Source organism: Cupressus sempervirens, chromosome 8 (genome assembly GCF_028749045.1).
Source record: "Cupressus sempervirens isolate cs-2001-9-10 chromosome 8, ASM2874904v1, whole genome shotgun sequence".
Lineage (NCBI taxonomy): Eukaryota > Viridiplantae > Streptophyta > Pinopsida > Cupressales > Cupressaceae > Cupressus > Cupressus sempervirens.
The window spans coordinates 479,023,206-479,046,532 of NC_143125.1; the positions used below are offsets into that span (position 1 = coordinate 479,023,206).

General features: G+C 36.1%; 1 pseudogene; it reads left to right on the plus strand.

The window, feature by feature from the left end:
* Positions 1-557: 557 nt before the first annotated feature.
* On the plus strand, positions 558-19,576 carry LOC149543305 (chaperone protein dnaJ 49-like; annotated as a pseudogene).
* Positions 19,577-23,327: the final 3,751 nt, after the last annotated feature.

Here is a 23,327-nt window from a genome sequence, read left to right on the forward strand (position 1 = left end):
TAAAGAAAACGTTCAAAGACCAAGTGAGTGAGTTAGATTGTGGAACATTTAACACCTTTTTCAAGTAGACCCATCCCCATAAATGGTGCTGAGATTGCAACCAATGGTTAATATTTGATGGGTGATTAGAAAAGAGGTGAGTCCAAGGAACTACTCAAATTGATTTTTTTAAATTTGTATTTTAACTTAACAAAGTTTCTTAAATGTCCAAAAATCAAACTTTACCTAGATTGCATGTGAAAAAGAGATTTGTTTTGTTCAATTTTAGAAGCTCCAAATGAAGTGTTTGATATTGCAATGGTTAATTGATCCTTGGCATTCAAGATTGGATTTGTTGTTTTAAGCATGCATTCCAAGGAAAGTTGATTTTAATCCATGACATTCAAGAGTGTGTTTTGAGCAAAATTCATTCAATGGAAAATCTGTTTAACCATTCAAGTTCATTTTTTTAGCAACATGCATTCAAAGACAAATGGTTAAACATTCAAGTTCATTTTTAGCAACATGAAAACCTGCAAGAAACATGGTTAGTGGTTCCATATGTGCTCCAACCTGCAATGAGACGCCGATTTAGATTGGCGGTGGTGGAGACGTTGATTTGCGCAGATGCAGATTTTCACAGACGACGATTTGGATTGCTGGTGGCAGAGACGATAGAACAGGTTGCAGATGCCAAAACTGCAGAGATGACACTATGCGAAAAAAGTTGAAAACGTGAAATTTTTTTTAGAATTTTTTAAATTTTTTGCTATTTTTGGATTTTTAGATGGTATTTATTCTTCCTAAGTGCGTTCTTTAACCTGCAAAAACAAGCAAAACACCCTAACAACACACTCAAACAACAACAAACATTAGATGGTTAGAAAAAATGACATATAGATGAAAATAGATGATTAAATGACCCATAGTGGGGTCCCACCGGGCGTGCCAAAATGTAGAACAAGATTTAGTATGCAAAGAACATTAACAAATAAAGTAAACATTCACAAACCAAAAACTAAATTTACATATATGCTTAGACAAAGAAAGCAAACAAGAAGTGCAAACCTCACAAGAGAAAACACTCCATGCTTTCTGGATTCTGTAGATGTGTCCTTTTGCTGTGGATGTATGCTCAAGATGCTCAAAAGCTGCTTCAATGGAGATGGGTAATGGCAAATTGGTAGCTTTGTGAGCTCTCAATTTGGCATTATAAGGGTAAGATTGATGGCTTTGGTTCTCAAAATAGCATGGTAACTTTAGCTCAAAGATTGTTGATGAAATGGCTTGGGATGAAAATGGAGTTGCAGAGAGAATAAACAAGACATTGATGGAGAAGGCTAGGAGTATGCTTAGTGGAGCTAGTTTAGAACAAAGGTTTTGGGCCGAAGTTGTGGCCACTGCTTGCTATCTGGTTAACGGACCTCCTACATCAACCCTTGTTGGTAAGACACCCATGGAGGTGTGATCTGGTAAGAAGCCTTCAATTAGACATCTTCATGTTTTTGGTTGTGAAGCTTATGCACATGTTCCATAGGAGAAAAGATCTAAGTTGGAAAATAAAGCTGTTAAATGTATTTTCATAGGGTATAGTGTTGGTGTGAAAGGATACAAGCTTTGGGATCCTGGGACTAGTAAGGTGTTGTATAGTAGAAATGTTATTTTTAGAGAGCTAACATCTTATCCTATTGTGCTACAGCTAGATGAAAAGGAAAAGGAAAAAGATGTTGTTCAGTTGCCTCCTGCCCCTGAGAAGTCTGAACAGAGAGACCATGTTGGGTCTAATGATGAGGAGAGCTCTAGCAGCTCTGATAGTTCAAAAGAAGAGGAAGAATAACCTCAACCGTAGCCCTTGAGGAGATCCACAAGAGAAAGAAAGCAACTAGAAAGGTTTGGTTATTCTATGTTAGATTTTAGTTGTGGTTTTGCTTTGATTACTAACACTAATGAGCTTAGATCTGTGAAAGAGGCTTTGGGCATGGAAGATGTAGGTTCCTGGATTGAGGCGATGGATGATGAGATGGCTTCATTAGAGAAAAACAAAACTTGGGACCTTGTACCTTTTTCTAAAGGGAGACATTCTTTTGGTTATAAATGGGTGTTCAAGAAGAAATTCTATGTAGATGGCAGTGTTGAAAGGTACAAAGCTATATTGGTTGCAAAGAGGTATTCACAGGTAGAGGGAATAGATTATGGTGAAATATTCTCTCCCCTATTGCAAAGTTGACATCCATTAGATTTCTATTATCTCTTGCTGCATCATATGATTTAGAGATAGAACAGATGGATGTGAAGACAGCTTTCCTTCATGGTGATTTGGAGGAAGACATTTATATGTCATAGCCTAAGCACTACATTGTTAAAGGTAAAGAATCCTTAGTTTGTAGATTAAAGAAATCTCTATATGGTTTGAAGCAATCTCCTAGGATGTGGTACCTTAAGTTTGATGTCTTTGTGTTGTTAATTAGATTTGAAAGATCGAAATCAGATCATTGTGTTTATTTCAGAGTTGAAAATGATCGCCTTCTTATTGTTGCATTATATGTTGATGATATGTTGCTGTTTGGGAAGGGTAAGGGTATTATTTCTAATTTTAAATCTCAGTTGTCAGCACAGTTTGAGATGAAAGATCTTGGGGTAGCTAGGTACATCTTGGGTATGGAAATCAATAGAGACAGGTCTAACAGAAAACTTTGGTTGAGTCAGAGTAAGTATGTGAAGTCTGTGTTGGACAGGTTCAGCATGGCAGATTGTAGACCACTATGTGTTCCTATTCCTATGGGAAAAAAGTTATCTGTAGATGATTGTCCAAAATTTCCTAGTGATATGGAGGACATGAGTAGAGTACCTTATGCTAGTGTAGTTGGCAGTCTTATGTATGCTATGGTCTATACTAGACCAGACATTGCCCAAGCAGTGGGAGTCCTTAGTCAGTTTATGGCTAATCTTGGACGGGTACATTGGGATGTAGTTAAGCGAGTATTCAAATATTTTAGGGGTACATCAAATTACTCCTTATGTTATCATGGTAACTCTTCTAGATGTCCACATTTAGTTTTTATTCATGGGTTTGTTGATTCAGATTGGGCAGGTGATATTGACGCAGGAGATCCACTAGTGCTTATGTGTTCACTATGTTTGGTGGTGCCATCAATTGGATAAGCAAGCGACAACCTATGGTTTCTTTATCCACTACAGAAGCTGAGTACATGGCTGCTACTCATGCTTGTAAGGAAGCCATTTGGCTTAAGAGATTGTGTTCTGATGTTGGTGTTGATGCAAAACAGATTACTATTTGGTGTGACAGTCAGAGCACTATTTGCCTTGCAAAGAATCCAACTTTCCATGCCAGAACAAAGCACATTGATGTGCAATTTCACTTTGTGAGAGATATGGTGGAAGATGGAAAGGTAAATTTGGAGAAGGTAGATACTATGAAGAATGTTGTAGATGCATTAACGAAACCAATGGGTACTGAGAAGTTGAGATGGTGTTCGAAGTCTATGGGCCTTTTAGCCTATAGCGGTTAGTTCATGTTATGTTCCTGTTGCTCTTACAAGGTGTTCGACAAGTGGGAGAATGTTAGGAATAAGGTGTCTCTACCTTAGATAATTCCTATTCTTATTATTTATTTTGTAAAATGTATATCTTGCAAATAATGTTGATGTGTCGGCATCTTGAATTGTGTATAAGGAGATCATTGCTAAAACGGTTATGACGGATTCCTATGACACATAAGAGCTATGTTAGGAAGATTCAATGACAAGTGAAGACATGTGGCAACTGATAAATTTGAGTACAAATTTTTTTTAGGGTTCCTATTTTTTCGAAGAATGGTAAAACCCTAATACGATTACCTTTGGGAGTAGCCCTAAAAGTGAAGTGCATGTTATAATCATTTTTACGGTTGCGAAGAGGTGGTATGCAAAAAAGTGTATTTTTGGTACTATGTGTTGCTACTGGAGTCTTATGTTGTCACTCATGAACTTGCATTGCAAGTGTATTGTAACCTTGTGTTGAAGATAATACATTGTGCAGGTTCTGGAGGGGTGGGGTTGTTTTACCGAAAGGTTTTTCCCCACTAGCAAATCTTTGTGTTATGTGTTTCTTTCTCTATCTATTTTCTTTATGCTTGGTTGGCTGAAATATTGTTGTTTACATGATATTGAATCTGTAAGTGTAAAAGATTTTAATAGGATTTGCACCATACTTCTCTTAAGAGATTAGTGTAGGAAGTTGTTTCCACACCTAAGTTTCCTTACATAAAGAAGATGGTTTTGATAATGATTCTAATGATCATGATGAAGAAGTTGTTTATATTGCAATGAAAGAGGAATCTAATGAAGATGAGAAAATTTCTTTGGTTTGACATGTGAGTAAGAATGATAAATAGATAATTGATAGTGGTTTCTCACATTATATGACTGGTAATACAAGTATGAAAAGATAGAACATTATAATGGAAGTAGTATTAAGTTTGGAAATGATACACCATGTTATGTGAAAGGTAAAGGATGAATTATATTGAATGGTAGATCAAATGTGACAATACATATTGGGTTGATGGTTTAGAATATAATCTATTGAGTGTAGCACAATTTAATAGTTCAAGCTACAGAGTTGAATTCCAAAACAAGAAGGAAAATATCTATGATGCTACTAGTAAACTAATTGGAAGTAGAGAGAAAAAAAGAGGTAACTTGTTCTATCTAGACCTATCTAATGATACATGTCTATTTGTACAATTTGAAGATGTTTGGTTATGGCATAAGAGGTTGTGTCATGTGAATTTTTATAATTTGGTGAACATTAGAAGATGGAAATGTTAGAATCTGATAAGATTAATAACCCAGAAAACTAGTGCAAAGAGTAAATATCTAAACTATGAATGTAAATGATACAAAATCAAAATAGCATCATAGAATTAGTCTCCAAGAGAGTAATGCAAATGCTGGAAGCAAAATAGCATTAAGAGGACGCAAAAATAAGAGATACAAATACAAGCCAGGTAGCATGCTTATATAGGCTAGGAAGAGGGAGGAGGTGGCAACACCAACCAATGAGGAGCAACCATCTATTGGACTAAAGATAGCAAAGTATCTTTCCAAGATAGCTAATGGATGCTCACATGTAGGAAGGTGACACCTCACAACCATTCACCTAATAAGACATGCTTTATTAACCTAAGCGAGATTATTAAAAGTGTAGGAAAAACCTAGCAAAATAGGAAAAATAAAAAACTACACTAACACCCCCCCATAAGCAAAGCTTAGGTGGATGCTAACCTAGCAAAGCTATGAAAGCAGGAAAATGGGTCCCGGCAACAAGGCCTGATCAAGTACCCAATACAAGAAAAAGAACTAGATGAAGGAAACAAAGCCTCCAATCTAGGAAATTTCCCAAAGAAAGGAAGAAGAAAGAGCATGAAGCATCTCTAAAGCATGAAGCTGCAAACACTGTCAGAAGAAACTGCTGAAACCCCCACTGAAATAGTGCATGACCAGGTAGAGAAGACAAAGTCTGAAGAGTTGATCAATCGAAGAGGTGACCTCCAAAAGTAGGAATGAATAAGTGTCTATATAGTAGATGAACCATACCATCGAAATGCATAGGTGCCTAGCCACTGCATCCGCCTAGTACATAGGAACAAAAACTAAATACGTAGATCACTCAACTGAACCAAGGAAGCAATAGAGCCAACAGGTGAACCCCCCCATAATGCTGAACAGGTAGAGGGGTGACAGGAACACTGAAATGCAATGCCAAAAACATTTGCAAGAAGAAGAATCTAGAACACCAACAGTGCAATAGAAGTACAAGCACAGGATAAAGGGCAGTGTCACTGACACACTGCATGGGCTAATGTCATGGAAGAAAAATTCACTTGACAAAGGTGGATGAGCACAAAATGGAAAAACATCATGACCCCCCATGGCACTTTATAACTGAGTGCGAGTACAAACAAACACAAGGTGTACAAGATCCCAGATATGCAAAAATAGACACTTCATCTCAATGCATTTATAGAAAAAAGAATGCAACAGAATAGAAGCATATAATGCTCAGAAGTCAGAAAGAAGAGTGAGCCAAAAAAATAGAAGAAGAGATCCCAAGACCTGTAGAATCCAAGTAATCTGCCAAAGTGCAAAAGTGCAAAACTTGGAGGAGAAAGAACCTGGAGAAAAATCTAGATAAAAGACCTTTGTAACTAAATAACTCATAGAACCAGCTTTCCAACGATATCTGGCGAGCCCAGAAAAGAGTCTGAATGAGCAAGATATGGCTCTCGGAAGGCAAAATAGAACATCTGGCTTTGACTGCCAAAACAAGAAACCAGACTGTAGCAAAAATAAAGAAAAATTGTACCATCATCTCTGTCTTAGAACCAGCTTTCTGATGCATTTTTCGGATCAAAAAAATACGTTCGTATGCTCAAGTTGCGGAAGAAAAATCGACAGGGCCTCCTCATGAAGAGCATATGCTAAAAGTGAAAATTGGACACAATAATCAAGGAAACAAATAGCACCACTACGATCTACTCAAAAAATCATGCACTTTCAAAAAAAGAATCGCCTTGATAGGAGGTCATATGAGAAAGTTATGATCCTCCGAAGTTTCCAAAACGAGAACTGTGCACAGTCACAGTTGAGAATCTGCAATTTCTGAAGAATTCATGCATGAAAATCAAAAAAAAACTCCACTAGTGGATAGAGCACAAAAAAATAGCCAAGTTCATAACAAGAATCATCAAAATCGGAGTCTGTATGAGCAAGAATGAGACATTTGAAAACTGCGTTCAAATCTGCGACTGCCAACGGAGAGGGGTATGGCTGTAGCTTTGCATGCTCAATTCTGCGAAATATATGGCTTGCATGCAAAATCTAAAAGATACCCAGATGGTTTTTCAGGGCTGTGAACAAATTCTAGAAAGCGTTTTCCTTGCTGATGTACAGAAGATGTTGTTGTAGTGTAAATTAGACACCTTTAACAGTAAAAAATGGCTCCAAAAATCAAGAAACGACCCCAGCAACCAAAATATGACATGCAAATGCTGGATCGGCTTCCTAAGTCCATTAATGGCATGCTGGAACCTGCAATACTGATTGAAAACTCCAAATATGCAAGTTGGTTGTCAGATTTGAGATTGAAACCCCAGAGAAAAATCGTTTTTGTCAAAACTTTTCTGATTCTCAAGATCATCCAAAGATGCAAGAGAAGAGCATACTTCATTTTTCAAAAACTACAATAAAGTTTATTTGCCCCCTCCGAATCTCTCAAATAAGGAAACTAAAATCTACTCTTGCACATAGAAAAGCTCTGATACCATGTTAGAATCTGATAAGATTAATAACCCAGAAAACTAGTGCAAAGAGTAAATATCTAAACTATGAATGCAAATGATACAAAATCAAAATAGCATCATAGAGTTAGTCTCCAAGAGAGTAATGCAAATGCTGGAAGCAAAATAGCATTAAGAGGACGCAAAAATAAGAGATACAAATACAAGCCAGGTAGCATGCTTATATAGGCTAGGAAGAGGGAGGAGGTGGCAACACCAACCAATGAGGAGCAACCATCTATTGGACTAAAGATAGAAAAGTATCTTCCCAAGATAGCTAATGGATGCTCACATGTAGTAAGGTGACACCTCACAACCATTCACCTAATAAGACATGCTTTATTAACCTAAGAGAGATTATTAAAAGTGTAGGAAAAACCTAGCAAAATAGGAAAAATAAAAAACTACACTAACAGAAAAGAGTTATAGGATTACCGAGATTGAGAAAACATGATAAATTGATATGCAAATAATGTGAAATGGGAAAAATGACAAAATCTTCTTTGAAGAGCAAGGCCTAATCTTCTGATAATATTTTGGAGTTGGTTCATACTAATTTATGTGGTCCTATTAAAGTGTGAAGTTATTGTGGTGAAAAGTATTTTATCTTATTTATCATTGATTTCTCTAAAATGATGACTATGACATTTCTTAAATAAAAATCTGAGGCTTTTCAAATGTTGAAGTGGTATTTGGCTAGAGTTAAAAATGAATAGGTAAAAGTTTGAAATTCTTGAGATCATATAGAGGAGGTGAATTTATATCAGATCACTTCAACATATTCTATAATGAAAAAGGAATTAAGAGACAAATGTCTATACCAAGTACTCCACCACATAATGGGATAGCTAAAAGAACAAATAGGTCAATCATAGATTGTGCAAGAACATTATGATGGAAAAGAGTGTTTCACAAAAGTATTTGAGAGAAGCTATAAGTACTACTATTTATACATTGAACTGAGTTCAAGTCAAGAAAGGTACAAAAAGAAACCCTTTTGAACTATGGAATGGCTATGCACCTAATGTCAATAATTTTGAAGTCTTTAGAAGCAAGTGTTATATATTGAAAGATTCAAGGCATGGAAAACTTGATGCAAAGAGTGATGAAGGTATATTCCTAAAGTATTCCACTAGAAGCAAGGCATACAAGTGTTTGAATTCTAATGCTAACAACATTGTGGAAAGGGAAAATATTCAAGTTGATGATTTTGTAGAAAAGAGTGAAGAAGATTGTAAGAAAGAGCCTAAAGATTATAGAAACTTTGTCTACATATATGAAGAAGAACCTAGTACATTACTTGAGAGAAGAATCTATTTGCCTCTACACTAGCCCTACTATTCTAAAGTATTGAGCTTTGCAATCACTCTATCGACAAGGGAAAAATCCCAACAAGATCTGTTGCCTTGACCTTCTAGCTTAACCCTACCCTACCCTACCTCAAATTATAGGGCTAGAGCCTGCCCCTAACCCCCTAGCCTAAAATTTTATGGGGATGGGCATACCCATAGCCCGAAAGCATACCATCCAGCTTATCCACTAGCAACTAGTTATTCTACCCTACTATTCTAAGGGGGATGCAAGAGGGGCCCATCCTCCATGCACACCCATAGTATCAGAACTATGCTACCCTCTACCCATACATGGTACTAGGGCCCCTCCCCCTAGGGTGGGGGAACAGAGCTTATTCTATTGTAGTGGGGAATTGATATTTCAACAACTAGACCCCACCATCAAGCAGCATTAGCATGACATGAATGGTTCCTACTAAATAATCTGATGTATCAGCACTAGAATTGGCATCCTCCTATGTCACCACTCCAAGAAACCTTGAATGACCTTCATCGAGCACTGTCCCCTAGCCAGCATCATAGGCATTTGATCAAATGCATTTGACTACACAATTTTTCATCCCTAGTAATGAAATCACTTTTTCCTAGTTGTTCAACCTCTCCCTCTGCACCATCTACCTCCCACTTGTTCTTTCCCACGCCAACTATGAAGATTACTCTGCTCTACCCAGGATGGGTAGATTTGATCCACTCGAGCTAGAGCATGAAGGCTTAGGCTCTTTAGGTTTAGCATTGTCAAAGGTATTTGTAGCCAAGTGAAGGTTAGCTTGAGTTTCTTTAAGAGGTAGCCCTTGAGGATAACTATAGGGAACTGCATGAAAAGCATTAGGATCTTTGTTGGATGAATGATTGGTAGAAGATTTGAGAGTCTTAGAATCTTTAGGGAATGTATGGATAGTGGAGGAAGTAGAAGATGGAAGGGGCGCCAAAAATGTGTGCTAAAATGTTGTCACACTTCTATGAATCATTACATGTAAGAAAACTCAAGAATGAGCCCTCACAAATCGATCCATAGCTCTCTACTCATAGAGTGCAAGGGTTTGCAATGGAGGTCCTCAGTTTGACCTATTTTTGTGCCCATGCAAGTACACCATGAGATGAGAGATTCAAAGAGGAAAAGCAAGAATGCTAGTCTCCATGATCTTCAAATATGCATAAAAATAAGATCTAATCTATGAAAGCAAAATCTAATCTATAAATGCAAGATCTAAGCTAAAAGCCCATGATGGGTGCAAGGGAAAAAAAGACAAGAAAATAGAAGTTCTCCACAAAAAAGCTTTTGTATTCAAACTCCTTCAAAAATTGGTCTTCAAACCTGCAGCATAATGATAGCATAATCATGGGTGTCTAACATGAGCAGAGGGCTCTCCCTTATAAAGGAAATTATAGAGGTGAGAGGCTTCTCACAACCAATATGGGATAATAGAGCTTGATCCATGTGAGACAAAATTCCACCAATGAGAAAAGAGGAGTGGTTGAGAAGAAAGTGGTGATCCATGTGAGACAAGATTCCACCAATTAGAAAAGAGGAGTGGTTGAGGAGAAAGTGGAAAGATAAATCCCACTTAGATCACATTTTTAAGTGTAGAGAAATTAAATAAAAAGAATTTATTTTATTTCCTTTTTTCATCAAAAGAGATATTTGAGTGGGATTTTTATTTAATTAAAAGGGAGCAAGTTCTTTTTAATTAAATAGAAGATATTTAATTAAATTAAAAGAGAGGTTTTTCTCTTAATTAATTAAATGTGGATGAACTGTTTAATTAAAAGAGAGGTTTTCTTTTAATTAAATGGGGATTTTATTTTATTTAATTAAAAGAGAAGATTTTCTTTTAATTAAATAAGACTTGGAATAAAATGATCAATCTTAGAAATGAAATAAATCGAATTTGATCAAGGAAATTGATTTGAATTGATTTAATAAAATATTACAAACCATTGATTCAGAAAATTTGATAAATTGATAAATTGAATAATGGGGGCCCATAGTCTAGGCGACCATTTTTGGGTGCATACACCTCCCACTTGTTCTTTCCCACACCAACTATGAAGATTACTCTGCTCTACCCAGGATGGGTAGATTTGATCCACTCGAGCTAGAGACGAACAATGGAGCAAGAAAATTTTCATCCTTCCCTTTACCCCACTTGGCCTTTGGGCAGTACAACATTTGAGCCCTTGCATTCATTGGAAATATTTGAATAATAGAAAACCCCTCCATTCTATAGAATCGAGGTACTTATTTTGAAAAGAAGGGCCTGAGATGAGAAGGATGTCTGAATGTGCCACCTCGCTATCGTGTATTCATATTTCTATATTGCCTACTATTGGATGGATACTAGTGATGTTATAGTCATGAAATCATCATATAAGTATTAACAACTAGTAGGATAGATGGCGAGTGAGTCTCAATAGATAGATTCAAGGGATCCTTTGTTTGGCTAATGGAGGTGGCCCCTACTATTCTAAGAAGATCAGATGGATGACCTCATGGAATGAGGGAATGAATCAATGGGTACTTTAGAATTCTATGAATGTCCACCTCAATAATCTAATCTGCCTAGTAGGGGTACTTGTGGTTTCTTTTACTATTACCCCTATCATGACTTATAAAATTGGGCATAACCATATAGAATATATAAGATAAAGGATGCACTATAGAGATAGCAACCATCATATAAACAATAGTGATGGCTACCCTATGATATACATAGTAATGGCTACTTTATTTTTTATCATGGTGCTTCATTAGTAGCCTAATCAATAGCCCATACCCCTACCCATGATGTAGTTTATGTGTATGTATAATTTTTTGTTGCTTAAATCTAGGCAAGGCTCGAGATGAACTGTGAGAGATGCAACCTTTACTCCTGCCCCTATCTTTGCTTCTCCCACCTTTGGTGCTTATGTTGGTCAATTACCTGTGCTTCTATCTACGATGTTGGCTTAGCTTATACCTTTGGTCCTATTACTACCTATTCTATTGGCTTTGATGTTATGTCCTTTCCCATTACTGATTAAGATGGATATGGGTAAACTAGTGCATCTGAAAACTGGTCCAACTTAGATAAGAAAATAAGCATGAATGTAGTGTGTTATGGCATGCCAAGGTTAGGGAAAACCTAGGGGTTTTAGAATAAATAATGGATTGGCATACATGTAGAGTAGCTAGGTCATATATCATTTATGGAGTTTCTATGGATGATAGGTGACTCAAATCAAAATCTTTGGTGCAATAGCTAGTCTACATTGTTGATTATCGATGATATAATAATGAAGGATAGAACTTAGTCTATTGGGTCATTAATAGGAACTGGATCAAATGTAATAGATATTGCTTCCACCCCCACAATAAATGCCTATAGATTTGAATCTGATGGGAAAACTCACCCTAGGAAGGGTGAGGAAGCTTTCAATCTGGAATTGACTAAAATGCTCCTTAACCTATGTACCTAGATATGGAACCAGAAAGGGGACTAGTTCACATAAAATTTAATCAATGGGTTATGATTTCACCTAGGCCCTTAGAATAGTAGGGCCTTTGCATCGATCTCACTATTGAACTAATGGTTGGTAGCTCTGCTACAGAAAACCATGGAGTGGATAATAAGGGAGGGAGGACTTTATCAACATTTAGTTTATCCAACTCCCTGTTCCCTCACAATTTAAAGTGCTAAAAGAGGGGATGGTGCATCAACTAGTGGAAGGGCAGTCAGGCTATAGTATCCATTCCATTGACTTGGCTAGTCCCATAGAAGAATCAATTAATCAATCACAATTAGCCCATGGCATGAAGAGTTGCCTCCCCCACCCATGCTTTTTTTCATTGCACTAGTCATCAGACAGTGGTGAACAAGTCTAGCAAGTGATAACTTGGTACTAGAGAACTAGATGGAATGATTTCATCTACTAAAAAAATGCAGAATCTTCATGGACCTCATTCTATCCATTGTATTTAACAACTTGGTTGTGAATAGTGCATCTCTAGACTTGCTAGACATGGATATAGAAAACCATGAAATATATATAAATGGATTAATAACCTTTCTAACCTAAAATTCTAGGAGGTAGGTTCCTCAGCTAGATTCTATACTAGTGCTCCTAGCCTACCTAACATATAGTTCACTCATCGTTAGTGGAAAATAAAGAGAAGGAGAATAACAACCCATATTTTTTCACCCATTAGGTGTTTATACCAAGGGAGTAGACTAGTTAGGCTCATCTATCCCAGCTATCCCCATTGCAATAACAGTAAGAAGTTAGGCTAGCCACCGGGGCCCCTAAGAGAAGTTCAGACTATCCTCACTAGTGGCTCCCATTGAACTAATAAGGTATTGTCAAGTTCTATAATACCCTTTGCCTTTAGAATAGTAGGGCCATCCTTTTTTTCTTAGCATCTGAAAGGCCTTTGCCTTTGCCTATGTGGGTGATGCCTATACTAGTTTAGCTACCAATGCCCAGTATGAGGAGGTGAAGGGCCAAGGATGAGGAGAAAAAGCAAGTTAGAGGAGCCAAAATAATCACCCTAATGCAACATACTATTCTAATGGGCCTGTAGGATGGACTATACTTCCCCAGCTTCGAGCATAGAGCTGCCCTGGTCAAGCTACCGGGGGTTAGGTAGGTAGCTCACCATAAAATTTTAGGGAGGGCCTAGGTTTCTAGAGTTTAGACTGACCTTCCTAACATTGATTTCTAGTAGTTGAGTTGTTATGATGTTAGTAGACCAAGTGAGGGATAATTATAGAACCTCAATCTGGTGCAAAGGAAGATGTAATCAAATGAAGAGCATACAAAACTGTAGAGGTAAAAACCCACCTGCCTCAAAATTCTATGCCTAAAATTCTATGGCCCAATGGTGGCCTCCCCCTACTAGTCTAAAGGAAATCAACCCTTCCATAACCTGAGCGGGGTCCCTACTATTGTAATATTCAAGAAATAATATGTAATAGGGTGAGGGATAGTTATTGTTATTAAACCATCAAAATCTATAGTAGTCAATTTTTCATCCCTTTTCCTAACTCGACAAGGAGCTTTTGGGAGGGGGGGTGCTAAACTCCCACCCATCTAATGGAGTTGTTGGAGCCTGAGGAGAATTCACTATTGTTAACCCCCTTACAAATAATAGGGATGGAAGGATGGAAGAAAGGTTCAATTAGAAGGCCCTTAAAATCCTATGGAAGAAATCAAGCTAGAGATGCTAATCCATCAAGCCTTTCATCTAGTGGTTATGTGTCAGCCTATAATTCTATGGGGAATCATTCACGATGGCCCCTATTATTCTATTATTGGTAGGTTGGCTAATCAAAGAAAAGAAAGGATGGAAATGAGACAAATCAGCGTGGCACATAGTAGAATATTAGTAGGATGGTTTTAGAATGTGTTAGGGGTGTAGGAAGGGTAAGGAATCTATTCAATAACAGGCACTATGGAACTCTTATTAAAAGCCCATATAATTATAGGGCCCACAGGGGAACTTTACACCAAGACTAGATGTCGTTGTTTCCTCTTGTTACTCATTGATGGGTGATCAAGGATGGCCAATGAAGCTCTCCCATACCCTCACGTTGGGGTCCCTTTAGAATAGTGAAGGTAGTTGGGGCTAGCCCTCTATAGTAGGGCCTTACTATTCTAAAGGGCCAACCTCAACAACTATAGTTGTAGGGGCCAGTCGTCAAACTCAAGGGTGGGATGGATAGCTACACCTCTGATGAGGGATGACAATAAATTAGTTAACACCTTCCCTAAAAATTTATGAGCAATCGTGTATAAGGATGCCATATGTTAGTTTTTAGATCTCTGCAAATGTAATAACATTGTTGTAATTCTATGTGTTTCAATTGCAGATTTCCAAGATATATAAGTATATCTTCAAAAGGCATGTCTTGTAAAGAGACATGTCTCTATGGTTATATATATTAATTAACATTAATTAAAACATTATTAACATGTCTATATTATATAGAAATATATTATATATAATATATAACATACAATATATTATATATAATATATAGCATACAATATATTATATATAATATATAGCATACAATATATATATATATATAGATCTATTAGAGTATGTATAATTAATGATTAACAATAACCATAGAAAGGATTAACTCTAGGACAGTTCAATCTGATAGAAGCTACAATTTAACACTCCCTCTTAGCTCAGGAGGATTTTTTATAGAATACATTATCACGATAATCTTAGAATTTCATATTAAAGACCTTAATATATATATATATATATATCACACTAGATATATTATCCTTAGATAATATAAGTCTCAACAAGAAGTCTATAGCATAGGCGAGATCTTTTTATAGTAGACATCGCTTCACGAAATGTGTCAGAACAAACATGCCAACAATATCTAATTCTAACAATGATATGTATATCAATTGTTTTCTACCATAGCTATGACTTCGATACAATCGAAGCTATCTCAACACTCCCTCTTTATTTGGGAAGATTGATATATAACATATTATGTTCTTGAGTATAAGGAGATATCATCTCACTATGATATCCCTAAAATGGCATATCAATATGAATTCATCAACACACATATATAAATTAACATATGGAATTTACTTCAATACACTAAGAGGCTAGAATCCTCAATACTCCCTCTTAAGCAAAAGGAAATTGAAATAAGTTTAACTTACACAATAAGGTGTAATCATCATTATGTTTTAAACTAAGAGAGAGAAAGAAGAAAGAAAAGATAATGGATTTTCATGGTGTCTGGCTATCACCCAAAAGACCCATGAAGGTTATCAATGTATTCGGCAAAATTTGGCCCGAAGAACAAGGATAACCCAAACTTTCAAAACAATGAGTTTTCATGGTGTCCGGCTATCACCCAAAAGATCCATGAAGGTTATCAATGTGTTTGACAAAATCTAGCTCGAAGAACAAGGATAACCCAAACTTTCAAAACAATGGGTTTTCATGGTGTCTGGCTATCGCCCAAAAGACCCATGAAGGTTATCAATGTGTTCGGCAAAATCTGGCTCGAAGAACAAGGATAACCCAAACTTTCAAAACAATGGGTTTTCATGGTATGCGGCTATCGCCCAAAAGACTCATGAAGGTTATCAATGTGTCCGGCAAAATTCAGCTTGAAAGATATAAATGCACCAGTATCACAAGGTCACATGACATTAAGTCATGTAGCATTTTCTACAAGAGTAGATTTATCATTGTATGCATATAATCATCAACCATATGATGTTAGTCAATAAGTGCATAAGAAACAATAATCATTAATCATGTCAAGTTTACCTCTGAAGTGATATGATCTACTCCCTCTGAATAAAAAATTGACAGAATCATGTTCTTATTTGCTCCCTCTTAATCTAAAGCAATGTCAGATTTCTTCTTCATAATCTTAATGATAAAGATGTTCACTTCCAGAGCCTACACAATAATCCTAGTAGCAAATGTACCAACTTTCCTTTTCTGCAAGAACATCTTTCTATGACAATCCATAAATGTCAAATCATTAAATCTCCTCTCTAAAGATGGTTTCAAGTGGGAATTTGAATGGGTTTTATTAAATTTACCCCCCACAATGTGAAATTCCAACCTTTATATCATCGAACAATTTTACGTACTCGGTACTTAGTGTATGATCATGCAAGTTATTTAAGGATCTTTTCATTTTCTTGTCATGTTCACAAGGTGTGGCCCATTAAAATCATTTTGTTACTTATAAAAACTTTTGAACTTCCTTTGAATATCTTAATCTTTTCAACCTTTAGGTGATAAGTCAATACTTCCTCATGATGTACATAGAAGTAGGCCCATCAAAATCACAAAGTTATACATATGTATTTCTAGACTCCCTCTGATTATAAATCTTTCAAGCTCCAACATTGTTTTAGAAGAAATGTTAGACTCCTTCTTAATAAAGAAGGATACTCATAATCTCAATCATTATACATATATATATATATATATATATATACATACATATATATATACATACATAGATACATACATACATACATACATATATATATATATATACATACATACATACATACATATATATATATATGTATATATATATATATATATATATATATATATATATATGTATACATATATGTATATACATATATATATATGTATATATATATGTATATATATATATATATATATATGTATATATATATATATATGTAGATATATATATATATATGTATATATATATGTATATACATATATGTATATGTATATATATATATATGTATATATATATATATGTATATATATGTATGTATATATATATATATGTATATATATGTATGTATATATATATATATGTATATATATATATATGTATATATATATATATATATATATATATATATATATATATATATATATATATTTTAAAGATCCTCACATTATCCAACTTGATCATCATAAGACTAATGAATTGTAGATCACAACTTCTTTAGAGCTACTTCATAAGATTGAGTCTGCACAATATGCCTAATGTACCATCTTACTTTTCCTACAAGATCATCTACAAAGGAAAAGATCAAGGGAATTAGCTCATATAGTACATCTAGAACTACAAATAAGGGAGAGAGTACAAGAAGTTAAACTAATATATGATTACTTATCTACACATGAAGATTCAAGAATTGTCTTTAGAGATTAGAACGTTTCCTTTCTAAATAAGGTTCAAGTGGGAATGGAACGTTGCCTATTTATTCCCCCTTCAATGTAAAATTTCCACTCATTCTTATATTGTTGAACAATTTAGAATTAAATATGACAATTTATTTCCAACTTGCTCTTTTGATCATTTAAGGCCCAAACATTCATTTAGCTTAATAGTATAAGCGAACACAAACTTGTCCATAATACGCCAATATCTTGAATGAGTATGATTGTGCTGCTTGAATGACTCTACAACTCATACATCAAGTTTCATTTATCATTTATCCTAGATGGTTCAAGTGAAGTCACCACTTTCTTATGATGTACACAAGGGGTAAGCCCATTAAAATCACATAGTTGCATGAATTACAGTCCTCTTTGACTATTACAATTTATCGATTACTAAAGATTCCATTGGAACATAGTTTTACTCCCTCTGAATCAATATGATATAGATCACTGAAAGTTGACTAAATCATATCCTTTATCAACTCCCTCTCTTTCAAGGTTGCGTTAATTTTTAGCCTCCCTTTGAATCTCAATCTCCCTCTTTTCCTATGAGAACATTCTCAGGGGAAAATATCACGAGATATAGCTCGTATAGAAATATAAATAAGAATGTTAACATCAATTAGTATGTTAGTAATTTGACTCGAGCTTTATTACTAACAATAACATAAATGATTGTAACATAATTTATTTTAAATTTTCAATAAAAAGAAGTAAGATAACAAAATACTCAATATTTACCATTCATACTCCTATAATGAGTCTCTTTATATTTAACAAATATTATATCAAAGTACTAAATATCATTTTGAATCAATGTATATAATTCAAATATAATTATACATATATAATTTATTGCCACATATTCTCAATTATAATATTTCATATAATATTTATTAAATACTTATTATACATCTATCAACATATTAATAAATAAAATTTAAACAATATACTTCATAATAATAATATGAAGAAGAAACATTAAATCATATGCCATGTATGCTTACCTTAGTTGGACTGGTGCTCAAAACACAATAGTCCTTTTGTATGTCTTAGTACCTGAGGTCCCAATAGACCTTTGATATATCTAGGCACTAAAAAATAATTGACTATTATATGTAGTTGTCATAGGTACCTTATTCATTACCTGCCTATCCTGCATGTAATTACTTCTCCTTGTATGCAAGAATCTATTTACCCTTTCCATGTTGTATTGTTTGCAAGTGTCACATCTTAATGTGGGTGGGACCATATTCCACGTAGTTTGCAGAATTCCCATGGTGGCAGAGTAGGGGAATTAACACTTTTTAATGCTTTGTATGAAGGGTGAGCCAATAAGAAGGGCACCCTCTTTCTCTTTACTTTTGTGGTGGGACCCTATAGTCCTCATGGCAGTCATACATCGAAATGTTATGATGTGATTTACCCTCCTTCATTTGCACATTCATTATCATCAGGATTTTGAATGTCTCTCTTTTATTTTTATTTTTTTAAGCAAGCATACTATGTGATAGCACTGAAGTGTTTCTCTGTTAATGTCATTGCACTTCATTTGTTGTTTTGTTACTTTAAATAGAGTTATCTCAACCCGACATTAGGAACATGCAAGAAAGCTTCAAATTTAAATTTGGTTTGTCTATATTCATCACTATTGTATAGTTACTACATATAATCACATGAAACCATTACATCATTTTGGATATTGCTAAGAATTCTTCTGTCCAAGAAATACGACAGGCATACAGAAAGTTATCGCTAAAGATTCTTCCTAACAAGAACAACACCCCAAGAGGAAGGAGGGGATGGTAATTCATCAGGTGACAAGTTCCAGTCCCAGTCCCAGTACAATCCACACATCATTTTTAGGTCTTTAGATGGCTTCAAATTACTGGTGCTCTTGTTACAGATTCTACTGGTTTTTTTTTTTTGTGAGCCATTTTCCCTTCTTGGAACCCAATTATGCATTGCAAGGAAGTGGAGCTTATCAATTTAGTAAGCTTACCAAGGCACACGAGGCACCCTTTTATATCAAAATAGACTACTTTGATAAGGAGTTTCCTCTAGAGAGTTCTGCCAGAGTAGGTCTTGAGATTCAGGTTGAAATGGCTTATAAGAAGCTTTTTAGACATTACTGCCATATTAAGATGTAGAGATGTGAATGGGGTCTTGCTTTTCTAGACTCCTCATTGTGATAATCTTGAGCAATTTTAGGCATTCAAATCACAATTTGTGGCTCTCTTTCCAAATCAAACTTGTTTCCTACATTTTATTTTCTACATTTGTAGCCTTGCTCTGATACCATGTTAGTTTTTGGATCTCTGCAAATGTAATAACATTGTTGTAATTCTATGTGTTTCAATTGCAGATTTCCAAGATATATAAATATATCTTCAAGAGGCATGTCTTGTAAAGAGACATGTCTCTATGGTATATATATTAATTAATCATTAATTAAAACATTATTAACATATCTATATTATATAGAAATATATTATATATAATATATAGCATACAATATATATATATATATATATATATATATATATATATATATATATATATATATATATATATATATATATGGGGAGTGGGGGTGGGGGGGCTTCATGTGCATGGGGAGGACTCCTACAATTCTATGGTAGTGAGGCCCATGGAGCCAAACAAAATAGAAGGTTATGAAGCAGATAGAAGGTTCAATCAACCCCTATAATTTGATAGGCATCAAAAACTAACTTGATACATGTTGGCACTGAACTCTAAAGAAGGTTACCAGATAGAAGTTAACCATTAATAATAGAAGGGAGCAAGAAAGTGTGAACACTATGGATAGAAATGAAAAGTTGGTAGGATAGTATTTGTTTAGCTTCCTATAGCCTACCCTAGTAGAAGTATGGAGGCCCTCCCTAGCAATGAACTACTCTAATCTCCCCCAAAATTCTATAGACAACTAGCCAAAAACTTCCTTGCTCTCACTACCTTAGGCCCTACTGAGAAGAAATAAGAGCTAGTCAGAAGGATCGATAGAAAGAAACAATATTGGTTAATGAAGTGGTTGTTGACTAGCCTACCTCAATGGAAACTAATTCTCCTTCCATAGTATTTGTCCTTAGATTCTATGGGAAACCTTTATCGGTGATTGGAAGGGTGGGTTCAATTCCCTACAGGGTGGGTTGGGCTTAGGCAAATGAATTTCCTAAAGAAACAATAGGCAAAGCACTAATGAATTGATACTCCCAAAATCTTCCCAATTTGAGCATGCAAGATTCCAAACTTTCTTCCCCCCTACTATTTGTAAAGGGGAGTCAAGAAGATCATTATTATAGTGTCGAGGTGGGAAGGAGAACCAACTTGGGCTAGCCAACCCATCTTCCACTAGAAGGCCCTCAAGTTCAGTGCCTACCATTTTACAAGGAATCCCTAGGGAATCAACCCAAATTGTGCAACACCTAAGAATAGAACTTGAATTGGAACCTAGTGGACTCGAGTTTTATATACAAAGTAGCTTCTCCCTTATATGAGTAGTAAGCAGGTCAACTGTAGGTCCCAACTCCACCCTAGATCCAACCCAGGTCTATAAAAATGGTGGGCTACCCAATAATTCAGAGTTTGGTACCTTGAACCCCTTAAATATATTTTTTGTAGGGCTCCTCCCTCTAAACACTCCATCCCCATCTAGTTGCAATGAGAGAAGGTTGAGGACTATGGATATGGATTTGGATCTTAATCTAGCCCCTCTCTCCAACTTCTTGTTTAAGACACTCTTCTCAACTATAGTTGAGGAGTCTGGGGTGATGATGAATAAATGCCCCAAGGAATGCTTGTGGCTAAACCAGCACTAAAATAAACCCTCCCATGCAACCTCCCCCTATATGCACATTAGTGACATGAGTCTGCATGCAAAGTTTAAACTAAACTAGAGTTGTTCACCTTTCTCTAACATAGTTGGGGATGGGGTCAGAGGGAGAGAGAGTTGTATCACTCACTAAATGATGTACATAGGAGTGTCAGTCTAATACTTGCATAGAGGTTGAATGAATGAGGCACACTAGAAATATTCACTATGCAGTTCCCAAGATAGAGATGACTACATGGCAAGTCATGGTGGTGTTACCATTGGCATGAGAAGTTGGCCACCAACAAATCAAGCATGCATCTCTCCAGAACAAAATCAAAAATGCTCATTAGATTACAATAGTAGGGCCATATAATTTTAGGGGCTTTCCCTCTATTCTAGCACAAATCCACCAATTTTTCATGCATCCCACTCGTGATGTAGGTGTTCCACTCAGAGCATCACCCATGTCTAATCAATGGCTTGAAAGATGAGGAACTTTATGAGTGGTAGTGTAGGGGGAGGGCCCTTAGCCCTTATAATAGTAGGGGATTCCTTATATAATGTGGGGTCCCAAAAAATTGTAGGGATTGGAACATACACATTTATGGGTATGGGAGAGGTAGGATTTAGACCTACATAGAAAACCTCCAACAAATTTACAGCTTGTCACTTTAAACCACTCAGCCACTCTCCCCCAATGCAACTTTCAACCACTCCACTCTGCTGAGCTATCAAAGTATCATTTAATGTTTCTAGTTCTTCTACATCAGCCCAATGTAGAGATTATGCCTCACTTTCCCTATTATTAGATTATTCCCCTACTATTCTATGGTTGGGTCAGCCCCTACATGTTTTGGTGCCCTACAAATCTAATGGGCTAGTGTAGAGATACTCTTTTATGCTCACCTGCCCTATTAGTAGATTATTCCCCTACTATTCTATGGTTAGTTGGGTTAGGCCTATAATGGTTCTTGGCTACCCTACCCCTACTATTCTAAAGGGCCCTACGGGAATGTTACGTATAGAATCTATCTTTTATGCCCTACTATTCCCATTTACTTTAGGCAGGCTCTTGAGTTATCGACCCTAAGACCATCTAGATTCTATACATAACCTCTAGCTACACCAGTAGGGGAAGGCCCCTACTATTATATGCCCCTAAGGGCAACAACTTATTGATTGGGGGAGTAAGGGGTTCTAGACGTAACATGTTGTGATAACTAGCTCAGCTCATTTTGTGGTCATCCTCTACATGCATGCACCATAGACCCCGCCATAGCCATAGCCATAGAATTATAGGGTAGGGTAGGGTAGGGTATGGAATTCTATAGGTTAGAGGATAACCTATAGAATAGTAGGGCATTTAGGTAAGTGCTAACCTTACCTTCATTCAATAGGACCTTACCTACCCCTTAGCCCCCCTGGTGCATGCATGTAGAGGAGATAACATGCCCTACAGTTTCCACACACCCCTATTATTCTATTATTGTGGCCCCTAATATTATTCTATATTAATATTGTGGGCTTTATGCATGCACATGAAAGCAGTTGATTGCCCCTCTTATTAGATTATTTAGGGTGCTCATGGCCCCCTGCATCTGCATCTTTATTAGTTCACTAGACGACGATTCTAGATTATATACATAACATGTAGTGTGAGACCCCAACCGAGTCTATGGGATATTCTATTGGCCCCCTTTCATATTATTGTAGGGGTAGAGGTAGCCTGCTCTGGCAACTAATCTTCTGATAAAGGGGGTGTTAGGGGGCGTTAACGTTGTAGGGTTCTCCTAGCATCAACTATAATGGAGATGCAAGGGGTTAAACCTTCCTTAGAATAATAGGGTCTAGATAATGGTTCTAACTAACATCATTTAATTAATATCCTTATGTCCCCTAATATCCTGAATCTTTGGCATGAACCTCAATATAGGACAGACATGAGAGGAATATAGGGAGGTGTATGGGCAGTAGAGGATGGGAGGGGAAGGTACACTCTTGTTAATCATAGAAGCACCCTACTATCCCCTATAGGGTGGCCCTACGAGGACCTTGTGAATTGTAGAGGCCAACTCAAACGAATCTCATGTGTGCTCTAACCTAACTTGGGCCTCTCATTATCATTTA